The 20,203-nt window shown below is 40.0% G+C and overlaps 1 long non-coding RNA gene across 1 annotated transcript; it reads right to left on the reverse strand.

Moving 5' to 3' along the window:
• Positions 1-13,817: 13,817 nt before the first annotated feature.
• LOC140940534 (uncharacterized) lies at positions 13,818-16,320 on the reverse strand. The gene is made up of 2 exons (XR_012166356.1): positions 16,017-16,320; positions 13,818-15,029 (listed from the first exon to the last, which is right to left on the reverse strand). It is a non-coding gene; the product is annotated as an uncharacterized lncRNA (long non-coding RNA).
• Between the last annotated feature and the right edge of the window lie 3,883 nt (positions 16,321-20,203).

Consider the following 20,203-nt stretch of genomic DNA (forward strand, 5'->3'; position numbering starts at 1 on the left):
ATAAATTTATTGTGTAAGATAAGAAAATGTAAGAAAATTATTACTTTACTCAATTCTGGATACATAATATATTTTAATTTTCAGCAATTATTTCTTTATTTGATTGTCATCTTGAATGGCTCCAGTCGTGGTTTTACCAAACCACTAACGCAAAAACTGTCATCTCCTCGAAACCTAACTTTACATCATCGGTTACGCGAACAAGATTCCAAATCACAAGTCGACGTCTTTCAACACGAAGCTAAAGAGAGTATTGACGAAAAGGACAAAGTAGCAAAAACTGAACAAGAGGTTCTCAGCGGACAAGTTGCATATAATAGAACGGTCAGGGACATTGATATTAACCCCCACCGTAAACCGTGTCTTAAAAACAAAGTGATAAAGTGGGATTCATGTAGGCAAAAACTTGTCGAAGAGGTTTATTGTGAAATTACGCACAAGGCCTGTTATAGTGCGTTGGCTCGTGGCTATAGTTACCCCGCCTGTAAAGTAGTTATTGGCTATCGACAAATCAAATACCACTCAAAATGCCCTGCATTGCAAATAGACTGTCAATGTGCTGCCTGAAAACTTCACTTGGGGAACTTATCGACCTGATAGCTGTATTCATTGCATGAACGGTAAAATTACTTATACTTATTCGGTAAATGACCCACATCAATGTTCACTGTGTTCAAACTGCATACTGGCTGGGTTAAAAATAATATTTGAAATGTGAGAAAGGAAGAATTTTTTTCGGATGTCAGAAATTAGTGTGGACATAAATCTTTGTACAAAATCTGGTCTAATTATAAATAAGACGAAATTTTCCAAGATTTTTTCAGTGGGAACTGACAGATGCATAATGTTTGTGCCACATGAACAAAAACCTTTATTATTGTATTTGATGCTGTAGGATTACATTTTATGCTTAATTGTAGATAATATATTTTATAAATACTATTTACAATGTAAGATTTGCATAACTGAAGATAAAAATTCGGTTTAAAAGTTCTGAAGTACTGTTTAAAAAACTCACAGGAGTGTATTATCAGGTTTAAAAACTCGAGGCGCACCGTACCTGTAAAGGTCAAATTTTTCGTAGACTACTCACTGAGTCCCCACTGAGTCTTCCTATCGGCGAGATCGAGCTCTTTTCGTTATGGGCGGCAATACTGGATTTGATACTCATCCACACATCCCAAGCTTGGACTCAGATCATTTATTAAAAGGAACCAATAATACGATTATTTACTTAAAAGCGGGCAACAAGGCAGGTTAGCCGAAACAAATGGGGAAGGGGGTGGGGGCTTGCTATCTAGCCTGGTGTCGCAGATAGCCCAAGGACCTTAACAGTGGGTGGGTGCCTGGCAGCTTTTTGTAAATCATAGAGGGATGGGTAGGGTGGTTTTGACACTTTGATTAGAGTTTTAGCCTGCTAGCTAGCTCTCCATTTATGGTGAGCGAAGTGAGCCGCGAGAGAACACGCGAGAGAGTTTATGGTTGGAGAGCAGGGCCTCCCTTAATAGGCCATTCGCACGATGACGTCATTTTACTACTACGACCAAAATCCTTCAGGATTTTGCTTTCTTGTGTAAATTAGGGCTTTTGTTTTCGAAACCTCACTGGGAATACCAAATTGGAATATGAAAGGAAAAACGAAAAGGATTCTGGCCGTAGTAGTAAAATAACGCCATCATGCAAATGGCCTATATGTAGAAAAGTTGTCCCGAGTAGAGGGATCACTCAACCACATGATAAAACGTGTCGAACCGATTTCTACTCGGGTAATCGGCTCCTGCATGCATCTGATACATGTATAAAGACCTCGCACTGAGATTCGCGATTCGTCGGTAAATCATGATATAACAGACTGATACTGGTTTACGAAGCACATTTACAGCCCTGCACAAATACTCTTCCAGAGTACGTCACCTTACTTTCTAAACACTTGGGGGTACGAAACCTGGTTCTTATAGCACGGTGGCAAGCAAGAAGAGTGCTACGTTTACATTGCATTTGATAAGTACGTTTGTTTCCAGGCAGTCGGATCTCCTCAAATGTGCCTGGCATGAAACACGGATTACTGGTAACGTCTCTCTTGATTCTCTCAAGGTGATCAATGTTCGATCTGTCCACAACTACTTGCAAATCAGTACCCGACTCCGACCGTAAGCTTTGTAATCCACTTGCGTTTTCATTGAAATTTTGGCCACGCGATAACCTTTTCCATATACTTTTCTGTGAGGTCTTTTTATCCGTACTGCGAGGTCTTCCGACAACGATGATTGATCCAAGGTACAGGAAAATAACAGCATTAGCTACAGTCTGAAAAATTCAAAGAAGAAAATCGATTATCAGTAGGTTATGATGAACTTGTTTCAACTTAAGTTGTCCCTAGTCGCCCTTCAGAGTTCACAACCGGGATAGGTCCCAGTCCCCACTTGGAGAACTCCAAGATTTTCTTTAGAGGGGACTGGTGGCGAACAAATGATAGTCATGTATATCACATTTACAAGAAATACAATCAGATTTTCCCAGTTCCGATGGACTACGATGGACTACCTTATCTTATCGCCCGGCCACCTTATCGCCCGACCACGCCCCTCTTCACTTCTTGGGGGAGGATTTCTTGACGAAACCTGGAAAAGACTGCATCAGGGACTCGGGTGCAGAAGAGATGTTTGCAGAGCCGGTTTTTATTGAAGTGGACGCATAAATTATGGTAACGTCATCACCGCTGTCCAACGTCTCTCGGTATATGAAAGCCGTCTATCCACTGGTATCAATTGACCCATGCTAGGACACCGGAAAAGACGAATCTAAGGTCTCTATGAACGGCCGTTTCCGTTCAACCAGCGTTGGAAAGTGCCTTGATGCACAGCCCTACGTGACAAGCTCATAGGAAATATGGGGCGCGGACGGGGACCACACCCAGGTCACAGAGGATAATGAAAAACTGATCTAAACTGCTTAAAAACATTTTTGATAGTTTCTTTGTCCAATTCTAAAGGCGTACAGACCCCGAAGTGAATCAAGTATTGTGTTGGCGTTTGGAAGAGAAGTGTATTCACTGATTGGTAAGGCAACTTGACGACAGGGTCAAGTCTAGTAACCTGTAAACTACGGCTGCGACGTGACCCACCGCGCCGGGCTTACTGGCTCCGACTCGAAAAAATAAAAACGATGTTTCTCGGTTCGTTGGTCATTGAGATGTTTCCGCTTCCGTGAGGCCTGCCTGTGTCCCGTGGACAGCAACGTGCCACCCGGGGATCCATTCAAAAGTAGAAACGCGGACTGAGGGCTAGGGACAATAACGGAGTGGCCACAAACCCGGGGCATCGGAGACCCATTATCAGTCTGACTTCCCTATCCCCCCGAGAGAGTCCCAACTGCAACGAGACTATTTTCGAATAGCTTTTCTGTTCCAATAATAAGTTTGTGTTAATCCTGTTCTAGTAAAGTTGATTCTAACAAGTCTGGATCGGCCACGAGGCCTATGCATTTGGTTAGTACTTTTTCAATGCGCTAAATATATTACTCACGAAACTGGCTGATACATGTAGAACTTTTAACAAGCCGACTAAGGTCAACATTCGACCCTTTTTCAAATGAACATTACTCACTACAAGCAATTGACTCATAAAGGGAATAAAGGATAATTAAGGTCCGGTGGAGTAAAATGAGGAATTGGGAATTATTTAGTTTCATCAGAGATGAAACTGGCTTCTTGATCAAAGCCAAATAAAGTCTAATTTGTGATAAGTTTGGAAAAGGTGACGGGACAAAAAAAATTATTCCTGACCTTACAAACAACGACAGAAATCGGAACCTCTCTTTTGGGGTGGTGTGTAGTTCCTTAGTTAACTTTGGCTCACTTCCAATCGATCTCGAAGATCACAGTTTAGAGGAAGTATGCAACGTTCCTGGCGTTACGATTCGATCATCTCTTGTTAAAACCTGCTTTCTCTTTTGTTAAACAACAGGAAAGGTGGCTCTATTTTAATAATGGCCTCTGCCCAAGTGGAGATGGAATGGCTTGAATTTTTTTTGAGGAGATTGTTTTTATCATTCGGCAAACAAAATAAAACTCTGTTATTGGGCAACGATTAGGATCAGTTTCGTCACAAAAACTTACGTTATTATTGACTTATTGCTCTAATAACTATAACTGACACTTAGTATCGAGTGGTTGATAGCTGCCTATGACCCTTCGGGTATCTAAGGGCCTGTTTATATGAGACGTGTCACTCCGGAATGGTTTCCTTTACCGGGCTGGCTCGCGATCGGCTAATACTTTATTTCATCCGTCTTGAAATTTTCGTCGTATTTGTGGAAGGCAGGTTGGGCCCTCCCGACCAGCATTCTCATATATCCCTCCTTTTCAAAAGACACATATGTATATATACAAAATAATTACGAAAAGTGGTATAAGCCGTCCCGCCGGCCCGCTAACGGCGAATCTGTTCGGTTGACTGGGCTGGCGCACCCATACAAACAGGCCTTAAATAATTAAAAACGTTTTTTTAAAAAATTCTCTCTAACAAGAGCTCCGAAAGCAGAGGTAGTAAAGCCTTACCTGCAGTTGATACCTCATGGCAATTTCCTAAGTACTTCCTGTCCAGCCAACTTAACGGCCTTTCACGGCAATATTTGCTAAGTGAGGCTCAGAGAGAAGAATTCCAATAAAGTTGATAAAGTCCAACCAAACTCCGAATTCTTTTTCGTGGTTGCTAACAGATTGCGTTCTGATTCTGGAAGTTTCAGATTTAACGACCGAACAGAGATTCTTGTTTAGAAGGCTTTGTGGTTCTCATCTGCTTGTTCTGTCTTCCTTAGCTAAATGTAATAAGTTCTACTGATGCTCGCCTTAAAAGTCATTGTGAGTCGCATGAAAAATGATATTTCCAGTCCATCAGATGCGAATACCTTCCGGATATTTAAGCTGACGTCATTGGATATTTTGATCTTTGCAACGTTTTCATTTAGAGTTACCTGGGAACTTTTCTGGCAATATTCCCAATTGCTACAATATTTTATCTGTCTTAATTGCTCATTCCAAGACGATATTTAAAGCAATCAAAATGCAAATCTTTTGTACTCATGTACCCTGGATGTCAAATCAAAGAGGAAGTTAATCAGTGTTATTTGCCAAAAATGGGAGGAATGTTAAATAACATTCTCCCGCTTTTTCCTCTCTTGCTGCTCAGGGAAGCGGTCACGTAAAACGTGATAGATGAGGACCCATGTGATTAAGGGTGGGGAGGCTTTACAAAACACCGTTCACCTAATGGGTCTAATGTATACATATTTTTAGTCTGATCATTTCAGATAATTCTTAAATCTTTGGTGCAAATGAAGCTTGCATAGAGACGTTTAATTTACCTATTTCTCACTAGTGATAGTCAGTGGGTTATTCAATATTCTGTGGTGAGGAAGGGCAGGGGAAATCCTTTGGGTTTTTTTTATGGGTTATTCAATATTCTGTGGTGAGGAAGGACAGCAGGAATCCTTTCGTGAATCTCTCGTTCCCTGTTATCTGTACAAAAGATTTGACCACTTTCCATATGGTTTTATTTAGCTCAGCCTTCGTCCCGACCTCAGCTGGATGATAAAAAGCTCTTTACAAACATGTGTTCTTGGTAATTTCCTGAATGCAAAAGGACTAACTTTGCATTTGCCCCCGCCCTTCTGGAATCATGTAAAGATTAACTGCTCCGCAAACAGAATTTATTTGACCAAACCGTCAAGGATACCCGCGTTAAACAGCTATAACAAAACGAACTGGACCTTGAGGTTATTTTTCGGACGTGGCATGGAGAGCCGAGGGTGGAAGGGGTGTTTGTTTGTCTTAGTTAGGGGCTAGGTTAAACTGTTAATAACACATGCTCGTATCACGTACAATGGTTACGGCTGAAACACGTATATTGGATTTAAAGTTCCTTGATAACTTATCAATAATTCATGAAGAACATCCATAGGAAATGAATGCTTCATAAGCTTCTTCAGATTTGATAAAACAAGGGTGAAATTTTGCTCGTTAGTTATCACTGAAGACAGCAAAGACAAAAGCGAGTTTTGCTCCTATTTTGTAAACATTTGATAAAGGTAAACCCAAGGATTCAAAACATGATGAACAGATCAAAAGGAAGGGTTTTGCCGCTGTTTAATTAACTCAGTTTTACTGTGTAATCTGCAAGACACTAAAGTTGATAACGTGGTTTTTTAAAATATTATTTTCCAATTTCATGGACATAATTCGCTTTTTTCAGGTCGTTATACGTGCCTCAGCTCCCGTGGAAGTATAAACCCTTGAAAACAACACACAGCAACCTCCTCCCCTCCCCCCTTTTTATCTGCCCATTCCCTCCCCGCCCAATCCGACTAAAATATGGACGTAGCGTCTGATAAAACCTTTTCAAATTGTCAGATAAATTTTTCTTGCGCGCTCGGGTGCGTGACTCAACTTCATTCTCAGTTTTGTCACATAATAAGTAATTTGATTATGTCTTTGAATGAAATTAAATAACTTCCGGTTAGCTGATCTCAATGGCATAGCCTTTCCTTGAAACGATTTCAATCAAATTGGACGAAATTGATTGTTTCGTTTAATTTATTCAGTACATCATCCGGGTGAGTGGACAATCGAGCCCGATTACCTTATCGGACTCGATTTAACAATAATTCGAGCCCGATTAGTTTTGGGATCCGATCCGAAATACGTCGGACCCGACTTCAATTCGGAGCACCGCAGAGTCCGAGTTGATATTCGGATCCGATTGGAAAAAATGGAACCCGCTTACCCAGAAACCGGTTAACATCCAGAATGTTGTTATTTTGCAAATAATAAAAATTAAAACACACACTAACACTTCATAGCTAAAAACAACGAACTATTTGGATGATTACACGTTTCTGGGAAACTGCCCTCCTACCCCTCCCCTAAGCCAACATCAACATGTACTTCTATTTGGATTATTATACGCTTCAGGGAAACTGAGAAAGTTTCTGGGAAACTGCCCACCTACCCCTCTCCTAAGCCAACCTCAACATTTACTTCTCACTTACGGCAAAACGTTGGCTTAGCGGAGGGGTAGGTGGGCAGTTTCCAGAAACTTATCATGACCCAAAAAAAGGAAGTAAAATGACTAGTACGTAATTTTTATCTATTTTAGAGTGAGTGTGCGATCCCTTATTTTTTACCTCGTGATTGAAATCACCGCTTTCTACTGTGTTCGCCAGCCCTTCCCCCGTTTAACAAAGTCAGTAATGTTTTACGGTATATCTTGACTGGTACATGCACAAGCACTCATCGAACTAGTTATGCCTGGTGCCGAAGGCTAAGGTGTGACTAATTCTTGAGAAAACGGTTGCTATTAGTGAAAATAGGCACAAAAATTGGTTCTCTTTACCCTTGGCGAGTAACTCCTTTCTCTTACGCGAGTCTTTAACTTTTTAACTCGAGTCTTTTTTTTTATTCTTGTAATTTCTGCAAGTTTCAAGAAAAATTCAATTTATCTGCATGGCTATGGCAAAATCGTGGAAGCTATTCCTTACGTAAGATAAACCTTGAGTTTGTTTGCCGTCTAACTGAAGCCAGGTTAAAGGGCAGGAGAGAAATCAGATAACACCAAGAATGAAAAACTAATAAAGAATTTTAACACGAGGACTTGATAAGGAAAACTGATAGGAAACATTTAGTTTCAAATCCAAACAAGTACCCAAATGTCCATTTAACTTGTTCGTGCAGATATGGGAAGGTTCTTAAAACTCGATTTGAAATACATGATCCCAATTCAAAGTTATTGCTTTTTGAAGTGTATATAAAAGTCAAGGAGACGTCAAGGGCACTAGATTAGATCATTTGAATTATCCGGACGTTATTGAAAGTCACTTATCAGTGAAATTGCTTTTGTACCCCCTGCCACCCACTCTTCTTGGGCAAACTCCCGGGCATTTGAACTATTGCAGTACTGAGGAAAATCGAGGTCTTCAAATTCCCGTCTCCCAGGTCCAAAATATTAATAGAGCGTTTTCAAATCACGTCACGGCGGCCATATTGGTGTTCAAAGCGGCCATGTTGGTGTTCCGAACCAATCCTGTGGTAGTTGAACTCTCTTCTCACGTAAACTTTTTCTTTTGTAATTATAAATTAACATAGATACTGGTCATCCGCTCTATAGTTCCCAAACGCTTAATTTCAGGTCAGTCTCTTCAGGGATCTTGGGCAGCAGCAAACCGGTTCATACGGCAGTTTTTTAAAACGTCTATCTTTTTCTTTTAGTTTTCTATCGAATTTTGATCGCTCTATATCGAATCCCATAAACATACATTGCCACAGAAATAAAACGCTGTTCGATATATAAAAAGTTTTAGAGAACTGTCAACATTCAGGCACCGTTTTCTTTCTACAGGTCAAGAAGTGGTAAGCGTGAAGCAATGCAAATGTAAGAGACCTGCAATTCTATGACTTTTACCAGCTTTATTGCTATGGTATTTTCACATTATTATAAGGTATGCTAGCCAAAAAAATGGAGAAGAATGGCTTTATTAGCGATTGCTTCGTCACATTTGACCTCTCCATTCGTCCGATTTGAATTTGTGAGGCGGGCCATCTTAAATCATTGATATCTTGATGAACTATTCTAAAGCAAAGCGGTTTTAAAAATATATATCAAAATCACACGCAACATCTCAATGAGAAATGGTGCCTCGCCCTACTGTTCGACAAGTTCTTGTCAGTCTTACTGTATAAAACCTAAAAAGAGTTATTATAATTGTCAGTTTTTGGACAATCATCCTCATCTATTGAAAGGCACAGTCCGCCTCTGGACCGCCCTGACCTGGATACTAGCTCTATCAGTTTCAAAAGCTTCTGCCTTAACGCAAAATCAGATTCTCGTCGAATACCATCGAGGAATCGGCTTCAATCTTCTCTAATGTTTTATTCGACTTTCAATCCTTTACTGTAAACCTGTTTCTGAGTATGCTTTTACTCATCCTAGGCTGAGATCATGCTATCATATTTGGCTAAAAGAAACATCTTATGACTGAGTACTATACGAGTGCGATATTCAGAACATCTAAGGAATAGTATCCAGTGTGCTTGCTTGCGCACCAGCTGACTGCGTCCTGGTCTCCGTCGCAGCCGTTTCATCTGAATCGTCACGCATCACTCCTCCTCCTCCTGCTCATTTTATTGGGGAGCAGCGTCGCGTGAAGAGACAAAACCACCTGCGAGGGAGACTAACTATGCCCCTTCAACAAGCACGATCATCAATTACATGTAATCTGTTTTAGTCAAGTGAGGGTTATAAACAGTAATTTCAAGTTCAAGTTTGATCAGTTTCCAATTTGATATTTTACGCTGTTGAATCCATTATGTACGTCAATTTCGTCAAGGTTTCTTGCATCGACAGCCAGAAGTATAAAGGCATATTTTCCCAGCCGAATCTTTAAACAATGACATGATCTTCTCACATAAAAATTTTCCATTGACAGGCAGGCATCCAAGGTTTGTTGTGTTATAGCAAACGTGTACGTTCACAGAGAGGCCGTCTGCTGCCAGGCGTGTTTCTACTCCTTTTAAGCATGGATTGAAGGGCTCTCGACGAAATCTAAGCAGGCTTCTTTCTACTGATACTTGCTTCACATCCGGGTTGGCCTCCCTGCGAAACGCCTTAAAAATTGCATTCCCAAGAGTGATTTCTCGTGCGTCACGTGGCCTTGGGCTAGCACGTACGGACCAATGGAAACATACAGCTATTGTGATGCAAAAGGCGATTTCCTGTAAAATAGGATAAACAGAATACTAGAAATTAATTTCAGCCTTGAAACTTAAAGGTTATATATTTTATAACACTGAAATTAGCTATATATAGATGGTCAAACGTAATCTTGTTAAGTTGGTTTAGGAATATACTATTTGTTTATCTGGTGCACTTGTCCATGGTTTTAAAACTTGTTATCAACCTCGTAGTCAGATCAATGGACCCCGCTGGCCAGCCAAGATAATCTTCTTTCTTTAAAGAACCAGTAGGAAAGCCCAACGCTCCATAAGGAATATCCGTGAATCGAATTCAGATTTCATTTCTTCGATTCAATAGCGAAAAAAGTGGTTACTTTTAGAATAACTGGCGGAAGAGAAGAGTTGGGACCTTTTCCTTCTAAAAGTGAAAATATACTAGCTTGATGAATTCAAAACGTCTCCAGCAACGACAACAACAACAACAATCTTTATTTGTACTCACCCTTGCTCAAAAATAAATTACAACAATGAAAATATTAAAAGTAAAAATAAGGTTACTGGCTGCCTGGAATAACCATGGGGGCTAGCGGAGCCAGGCAGCCAGTTGACATCAGCGTTAAATTAAATTAAATTAAATTAAATTACACGTCAGCAAGAAAACTGTACCACAAATGCAATCATTAAAAGAAATAAAGAAAGAGAAAAAAAGAGACAGAAGAGGAAAAACGCTATTTCTAGGCTATGAAGGCAGTCTAAAATAATTAAATTTATAAATGAATACAAAACATTAATATAACGGGAACTTGAAAGGGTGACAGAATTAAACAAAAGGCTAATTTACAGGTTATGTGGGAAACAACGCAACTGCTAATAAGAATACAAGTAACTAATAATCTTTGACAAGATCGCTTTTTACTGATTCCTTGAAGTTTGAAATAGGGAAGGGAGTCATGCGGACTGCGGACAAGTCGGACGGGCGGCTGAGGTATATTTTGCATCTAGAAAAAGGCTGAGGAAACACTGCGCGTTGCGGGAAAAAGGGATTGATAAAGATGAGGTGGGTAAGAAAAGAAAGAAAAGAAACCTCGCCTGTAGTCGATGTAGTCGATGCTTCATTGCAGGATCCTCAGCCTGAGTGCGTCACGTCCAGCCAACTTAGGATTTTTATCGTCAATAGTTTGACTAGTCAAAACCCCAGAGAAATGCCGATCTGTAGTCCTTTACCCACCTTGCAGGAGCTGCTTCTACACAATCAGTGAATGAAGACGTTTGCGATTCAACGACCGAACCGGGACACTCCTCTTTAGAAGCCGATTTGGGGCTGTCTCCTCTTCTTCAACAACTGAAATGTTTTTTGGTCTGCTTATACGCACCTTTTTAGTCGATATGGTAAAACGACACCTCCTGTTGTACGTGACGTAAGTGATTTTTGATCCTTCAGCTTTTAAGAGGGAATAACTTTTGCTGCTTGTTAATCCTTCCACCCTGGATCACCCTCTTGGCATGGAGAGAGGGTGGAAGAGGTGATTTGTTTGTCTTAGTTAGGGGCTAGGTTAAACTGTTATAAACACATGCCCAATGCCAACTCTGATATGATAATCCTTTTTGAGTATCTCTTACAGTGGTTATGGTTGAAACACGTATGTTGGAATGACAAGATGTTTAAAGTTCCTTGATAACTTATTAATAATTCGTGAAGAAGATCCACGGTAAATGAAAGCTTCATAAGCTTCTTCAATAGATATAACAAGGGTGAAATTTGCTCGTTAATAATCACTGAAGACAGCAACGACAAAAGCGAGTTCTGCTCCTATTTTCTCAAAAGAATAATAAAGGTAGATCCAAGGATTATTTTAAAAATGAAAAGATCAAAAGGAAGGGTTTTGCAGCTGTTTAATTAACTCAGATTTTGTGTTTTACTGTGTAATCTGCAGGACACTTCTTTATGCAAAATATACAGGGAATATGTATTTTGTACGATCAAACTAGGAACTAAATTTGATAATGGTTTTTTAAAATATTGTTTTCAAATTTCATGGACATAATTCCCTTTTTTCATGTCATTATACGTGCCTCAGCTCCCGTGGAAGTATAAACCCTTGACAACAACACACAACGACCCTCTCCCCCGCCCCCTTTTACCTCCCTACCCCCTCCCCACCCACTCCGACCAAAATATGGACGAGGCGTCTGATAAAACCTGTTCAAATTGTCAGGTTAATTTTTCTTAGGCGCTCGGGTGCGTGACTCAACTTCATTCTCAGTTTTGTCACATAATCAGTAAAATGATTCTGTCTTTGAATGAAATTAAAAAACTTTCGGTTAGTTGATCTCAGTGGAAAACGGCCTTTCCTTGAAACGATTTCAATCAAATTGGACGATTTTGACTGATTCGTTTAATTTATTCAGTACATCATCCGGGTGAGTGGACTTTTCATCTTCAAAGAATGGTGTTACTTTGCAAATAAAAAAAATTAAAACACACTCACACTAAAATAGCTAAAAATCACGTACTTGTCATTTTACTTCCTTCTTTGGGGGGCAGTTTCCCAGAAACGTGTAAAGATCCCAAGAAGTTTGACGTAATGCAGCCAAGGATTAAAAACTAAATCCGAACATCGACAACATCCAGCTGGTGAATAAACCATCCAGGATCAGTCTACACGAAGTTTTACAGTCGTTATTGATTAATACAGTCTATCATTTACTAGTGAATGATAATAAGGGAGACGGGAGAAGGGAGTTTGATTAACTTTCTTTCCCTGAAAAGGCTAGGAGGGCCTATTAGTGAGAGACGGTCTATTTGGGAGAGGGGGCTTAATAGAGGATTTACGGTACATCGTGACTGGTAAGTGCACCCGCACTCCTTAAAAAAAAGTATCGAACTAGTTATTCCGGGCGCCGAAGGCTAAGGCGTGACAAGTTCTTGAGAAAACGATTTCTGTTGGTGAAAATAGGCACAAAGTTGGTTCTCTTTACCCTTGGCGAGTAGCTGCTTCCTCTTACTCGAGTCTTTAACTAGATTCTTGTAATTTTTTCAGCTTTCTAGAAAAAGCTGATCAGGCATAGCTATGGCAAAATCGCGGAAGCTTTTTACTTACGTAAGATAAACTTTGAGTTTGTTTGCCGTCTAACTGAAGCCAGGTTAAAGGGCAGGAGAGAAATCAGATAACACCACGAATGAAAAAATAATAAAGAATTTTAACACGAGGACTTGATAAGGAAAACTGATAAGAACATTTAATTTCAAATCCAAACAAGTACCCAAATGTCCATTTAACTTGTTCGTGCAGATATGGGAAGGTTCTTAAAACTCGATTTGAAATACATGATCCCAATTCAAAGTTATTTGCTTTTTGAAGTGTATATCAAAGTCAAAGAGACGTCAAAGGTACTAGATTAGATCATTTGAATTATCCGGACGTTATTGAAAGTCACTTATCAGTGATAGTGCTTTTTTGCCCCCTGCCACCCACTCTTCCCGGGCAAACTCCCGGGCATTTGAACTATTGCAGTACTGAGGAAAATCGAGGTCTTCAAATTCCCGTCTCCCAGGTCCAAAATAGAGCGTTTTCAAATCACGTCACGGCGGCCATATTGGTGTTCAAAGCGGCCATGTTGGTGTTCCGAACCAATCCTGTGGTAGTTGAACTCTCTTCTCACGTAAACGTTTTCTTTTGTAACTATAAATTAACATAGATACTGGTCATCCGCTCTATAGTTCCCAAACGCTTAATTTCAGGTCAGTCTCTTCAGAGGTCTTGGGCAGCAGCAAACCGGTTCATACGTCAGTCTTTTAAAAAGTCTATCTTTTTCTTTTAGTTTTCTATCGAATTTTGATCGCTTTATATCAAATCCAATCAAGATACATTGCCACAGAAATAAAACCCTGTTCGATATACAAAAAGTTTTAGGGTTTTAGGGAACTGTTAACATTCGGGTACCGTTTTCTTTCTACAGGTCAAGAAGTGGTAAGCGTGAAGCAATGCAAATGTAAGAGACCTGCAATTCTATGACTTTTATCAGTTTTATATATTACTATTAACGGTATTTTCGCATTATTGTAGTAAAAAAATGCTAGTCAAAAAAATGGAGAAGAATAGATTTATTAGCGATTGCTTCGTCACATACGGTATGACCTCATGATCACCATTCGTCCGATTTGAATTTGTGAGGCGGGCCATCTTAAAACGCGGTTTTAAAAATATATATCAAAATCACACGCAACATCTCAATGATACTGTTCGACGCTATCTTGTCAGTCTTACTGCATAAAACCTAAAAAGAATTATTATAATTGTCAGTTTTTGGACAATCATCCTCATTTATTAAATGCCACAGTCCGCTTTTCGACCGCGCTGACCTGGACACTAGCTATGTCTGTTTGAAAAGCTTCTATCTTAACGCAAAATCAGATACATGTCGAATACCATCTTCGAATCGGCTTCAATCTTCTCTAGTGTTTTATTTGATTTTCAATCTTTTACCGTAAACGTGTTTGTGAGTATGCTTTTACTCATCTTAGACGAGATCATGTTTTCATATTTGGCTTAAAGAAGTATCTTCCTACTGAGTATAAGAGCGTGAAATGCAAATCAGCTAAGGAATGGTATCTTGTGTGCTTGCGCAACAGCTGACTCTGTCCCAGTTCCAGCGGCCACTTTTGACTGGTCACGCATCGTTCCTCCTCCTCCTCCTCCTCCTTTTATTGGGAAGGTGTTGCGTGACGAGACCAGACGACTATGTCCCTTTAACAAGCACGATCAACAATTATCACATTTAATCTCTTTTAGTTAAACGAGAGTTATACAAAAGGTCGTTGTCAATAGTTCTATGATATTCTAACTAAATCTTTTACAATTATTGTGATATTTCACGTTGTTAAATCCGGTATATATGTACGTCAATTTCATTATGTCTTCTGGCATTGGCAGCCAGAAGTATAAGCGCCGACTTTTCCAGCCGAATCTGTATACATTGCGATGATCTTCTGACATAGATATTTTCCATTGACAGGCAGGCATCCAAGGTTTGTTGTGTTGTAGCAAACATGTACGTTCACAGAAAGGCCGTCTGCTACCTGGCGAGTTTCTACTCCTTTTAAGCATGGATTGAAGGGCTCTCGCCGAAATCTAAGCAGGCTTCTTTCTACTGATACTTGCTTCACATCCGGGTTAGCCTCCCTGCGAAACACTTTATAAATTGCATTCCCAAGGATGTTTTCTCGTGCGTCACGTAGCCTTGGGCCAGCACGCACGGACCAGTGGAAACATACAGCTATTGTGATGCAAAAGACGATTTCCTGTAAAACAAGATAAACAGAATACTAAAAATTATATCCAGCCTTGAAAGTGAAAGGTGATACGTTGTATAACACTGGGATAAGCTATATTGATGTTCAAACGTAATCTTGTTAAGTTGGCTTAGGAATATACTATTTGTTTATCGAGCGATCTCCACGCGGTTTCCCTGTCCTCGCCCGCCTATATTACTTAGCGCGCCCAACCAAAACCACCATGCTACGCCGGCTACAGTGGCACCCAATGTCAATTTTCGGAAAATATCTGTTCGGAAGACGATTTGAGATCTATAATTTTCGGAACATTTGTTGTAAAATTTCTTGCTTGCCGAACATCTATAAAATGGTATAATTGCCCATTTTAACGGTTTTTACCCTAAAAAGGTCACCTAGAATCTTCGGGAGCCTTTTCTCTGGCTGAAATTTTCGAAAAGGTACGATTTGATCCCTATAATTTTCGGATCACTAGACTTTTAGCTAGGAAATCCGAACAGAAAAAATTTGGGGGCGATAAAAATATGCCTATATCAACAATAACAACAACAACGAGCTTTATTTGCATGACCATACAAACACATACAGTATCAACCGTTTAAATACAAGTTTATTAAGTGGTTTTGAACTATATTCTCGTTGGGTGCCCCTGTTTCTTAAAAACATCAGTAGAAAAGCCCAACGCTCCGTAAGGAATATATGCGTGAAACTAATTCAGTTTTAATTTATTCGACTCAATAGCGAAAAAAGTGGCTAGTTATAGCATAACTGGCCGAATAGAGGAGTTGGGACCTTTTCCTTCTAAAAATGGAAATCACTAGCCTGACGAATTCAGCCGCCTCGAAACGTCTCCAGCGACAGGGGATCATGCAGACTGCGGACAAGTCGGACGGGCGGCTCAGTATATTGCAGTTAAGCTAGGGAAACACTGCGCATTTCGGGAAGAAGGGATTGATAAAGATGAAGTGGGTAAGAAAAGAAAAAAGGAAGCCTCGCCTGTAGTCGATGCTTCATTGCATAATCCTCAGCCTGAGTGCGTTGCGTCCAGCCAACGTGCGATTTTTATCGTCAATAGTTTGACTAGTCAAAACCCGCGAGAAATGCCGATCTGTAGTCCTCCACCCACCTTGCAGGAGCTGCTACTACACAGTCAGCGATTTAAGACGTTTGCGATTCAACGACGGAACCGGGACGTACCTCTTTAGAAGGATTTGGCGTCGTCTCCTCTTCTTCAGCTACTGAAATGTTTTTTGGTCTGCTTATACCAACCTTTAAGTCGTTGGTAAAACGATACCTCCTGTTTTACATGACGTAAGTGATTTGTGAACCTTCGTCTTTTAAGAGGGGGAATGAATTAACTTCATTTGCTGCTTGTTAATCTTTCCACCCACCGAAGACTGGTTTACTCCAGGGGTGTTCAATAGTTATTTTTCTAAATACCCTCCCTCAATGTTAACAAAAATAAATGTTAACATTTTTCTCTTTGTTTGCAATAGTCTTGTTATCTAAGTATTCTGTTTTACATTGGTTTTTGTTTCACGACCTTTTGCCCCGGTTTCAGCTGAAAATTTCAAACAAAAGTCTGTACGTGCACGTATTTCAAATCACTTCCTGTATATATATATTAATGAAAACCGTTATAAATACCGAGATCAAATATTTGACACTTTAGCATTTTTCCCCATGTTTTTCTAACACTGGCTATTTTCATTTTGTTTCTATTTTTTGCCGTCCTATTCTCTAGTTGTGAGACACGACATTAAGGACTGCTGGACTCTTGCCCCTGTTGAACACAGTTGGCGGGATTCGGTGGGTTTCCAACCGGCTTCCAAGCTAAGGTCTTTGCAGCGGAAAATAACTTTGTGTGTGGGAACAGTCACTAACGCTATGTTCACATTATGCCGGATAGTTTTTGCGCCGCCACGAAAATCATACCGGTTAGGGCTTCTGTTCACACATAAGAACGGTGATTTCGGCGCGATTTCTGTGACGTAGCAAAGCTGTGCCGCGCCGATCTCGAAAGTGGAGCGTGACACGTCGGATACTAGGTTTTGTGACATACGGAAGTAAATAATCAGGAGCAAACACTCGAACCCATTGACACGGAAGTAAATATTTAGGAATGAGGACTAGAATTTAGTGCGACAAACTCTCTCGGCCAACGTGCCAGCACGATCTCCGATGTGTGTGAGCAACTTGTGCCGCTCCAAGCCGTTCCTGTTCATGCTACACCAAATAGCTTTTCGTCTTTTTTTTCTACGTAGTAAAAAAATTAAAAAAGGAACTGAACGTGGGAGTTGTAAGTATTGAGGTGGATTGCCACTGTCGCGTTATTTTCCCGTATGAATTCGCGTAAATAAAATAGAGGCAATGTATGAAAGGTCACGTGTAACGTAAAAGTTGAACCTCGCTCAACGTTTACGTTTACGCGTGGCCTTTCATACATAGCCTCTATTTCATTTACGCATGGAAATTTTACGAGCGTTCACACGGAAATATTACGCGACCTTAGAAATCAACCCTTAGTCAGTTTGGGGTAAGGACGGCGGAAGGAAGGAATTTACATAATTAGGTTTCGTCAGTGTTATTCAGTGTAAAGCATAAGTTTGTGAAGACGCAGCACGTGCACAGGAGAATTACGGAGACGTCTTCCATCGCGTGACTGCACCACTAAGCCTCCCTTCCCTCCGTCCCTTAGGTGTGGCCGTCGGGATAATAACCTAGGGCCGTAAAAAGGTACATATTCAGCCACCGAAACCAGGACAACGAAAAGCGAATATCTTGGTGGAAGGTCCGGCAACACTGAAATGCATGGGAACTAACAGCTGAAGAGGCGGCGGCTATGAACTACGAATGGAAATAGATAATAAACTGAATTTTTCTAAACATATATCAAATATCAAATGTATGCAAAAAGATTAATAATCAATTAAATGTTATGTTGCGCTTTCGAAAACTCATACGTAGGGAAATCTTAATCAAACTTTACAAAGCGTATATTTTACCTCACATTTATTATTGCTCCTCTGTCTGGCACTTTTGTGGAGCGCGCGATGCGGATAAGCTTGAAGTTTTAAATAAAAGAATACTTAGATTTATACTTGGAGATTAATCGTCTCCATTTAACACTCTTCTCTCAAAAGTCAGCTCTACTTCGTTGTGTAATAAACGCATTCAAAATTTCCTCATTCTGTTATATAAGAGTTTGTTTTTCACTCATTTTCCTACTTATATGAAGAATATGTTTTCACTCCGGTCCTCTTCCTATGATCTTCGTGGCAACTACATTCTTTCGCTAAGTAAACCTAAAACAACTACCTATGGTCTTAACTCCTTTTCTTTTCTTTCAGTGGAATGCACTGCCGGACTTTTTTCGTACCAGTTTTTTTGCAGACTTTAAGAATAAAATACAGGATGTTACCTTCATGTAGATTCTTTTTTGCCTGACATACTTAAACTTAAAATTGTGAATTGTAAATAATATTTTTCTATGTGTTTATTATTATTAATATTATTTTATTATTATTTCTTTTAATGCATTTAATGCATATATATATTTCTATATTATTTTCATTCAATGTCAGCTCGAAGATATTAGCTTGTTGGCTACTCTAAAATTCGAGTATAAATAAAGTTTTATGTTATGTTATGTTATGTTATAACGACCGGATTGCTTGTGCATGACTTTTAAAGGGGCACTGTACGCCCCAGAAATTATTGTCATAAGTTTGTTGACACCATTAGAGTTTACCAGGCAGATTTCGGACATAATAATCACTGCTGTTTAAGTTTAACAAATTCATTTATAGATAATTGGCAGCAATCACGTTGTTAAGGGATACAAAACCAAACCAGTATAAAATAATCAAAACGCGTTTATTAAACAGTGTGATTTTCAATCATGGCTTTGCGCATCTACAGCCAGAAGTATAAGCATATAAGTTACCACTCACTTGATCTTCTCACAAATAAATTTACCATTGACAGGCTGGCATCCAAGATTTGAGGTGATCAAGCAAATGTGTACGTTCACAGCAAGGCCGCCTGCTACCTGAAGTGTTTCTACTCTACTTAGGCATGGATTGGAGAAAAAATATCGTGAACTCGCCGAAATCTAAGACTCCTTCTTACTGATATTTGCTTCACATCCGGGTTTCCTTGTCTGCGAAACACAATAATCGCATTGCCAAGAGTGTGTTCTCGTGCGTCACGTGACCCTGGTACCCCGAAAAGGTACCAATGGAAACAAAAAGCGATTGTCGTCCAAAATGCGATTTCCTGGGAAACAAGAAAAACAGAATGCTAGCCTTGAAACTGAAAGGTCGTATATTGTATAACACTGGGATGATCTATAATAGAGGGTCAAACGTAATCTTTGGGCAACATTTGTCAGTTGATTTATAAAACTTGTTTTAGGAATATATTATTTGCCCTCTTTTGCTTATCTGAGTGTAATCTGGCTAACAAATTATAAGTCGGTTTCTGCCACCTTTTGGCATATTTCAGAGCAAAATACCCTTAAAACCACGAGTACGACTTTGGAAATTCGAGACACATTTTCTTTCCCCGTCACCCATTCCTGTTGCTCCTGAGTAAGAACTAGTATTAGAAAAGAAAAGTAAAGGATATGATTGGTGTTACAACTGTTTATCTTCATGAGGCACGTGTCCATTGTTCTAAAAGTTGTTACCGATCTCGTAGTCAGATCAATGGACCCCGCTGGCCAGCCTACGTAATCAGTCTTTCTTGAAAACATCAGTAGAAAAGCCCAACGCTCCGTAAGGAATATCCGTAAAACCAACCCAGTTTTCATTTCTTCGATTCAATAGCGAAAAAAAGTGGTTAGTTTTAGAATAGCTGCCCGAACAGAAGAGTTGGGACCTTTTTCTTTTAAAAAGGGAAATAAACTAGCCTGACGAATTCAGCCACCTCGAAACGTCTCCAGCGACAGGGGGTCATGCAGACTGCGGACCCAGTCGGACAGGCGGCTCAGTATATTTTGCAGCTAAGCTAGGGAAACACTGCACATTTCGGGGGAATGGAATGGATAAAGATGAGGTGGGTAAGAAAAGAAAAAAAAGAAGCCTCGCCTGTAGTCGATGCTTCATTGCCGAATCCTCAGCCTGAGTGCATCCAGTCAACTTACGATTTTTATCGTCAATAGGTTGCCTAGCAAAAGCGCC

This window comes from Porites lutea, chromosome 6, assembly GCF_958299795.1.
Source record: "Porites lutea chromosome 6, jaPorLute2.1, whole genome shotgun sequence".
Lineage (NCBI taxonomy): Eukaryota > Metazoa > Cnidaria > Anthozoa > Scleractinia > Poritidae > Porites > Porites lutea.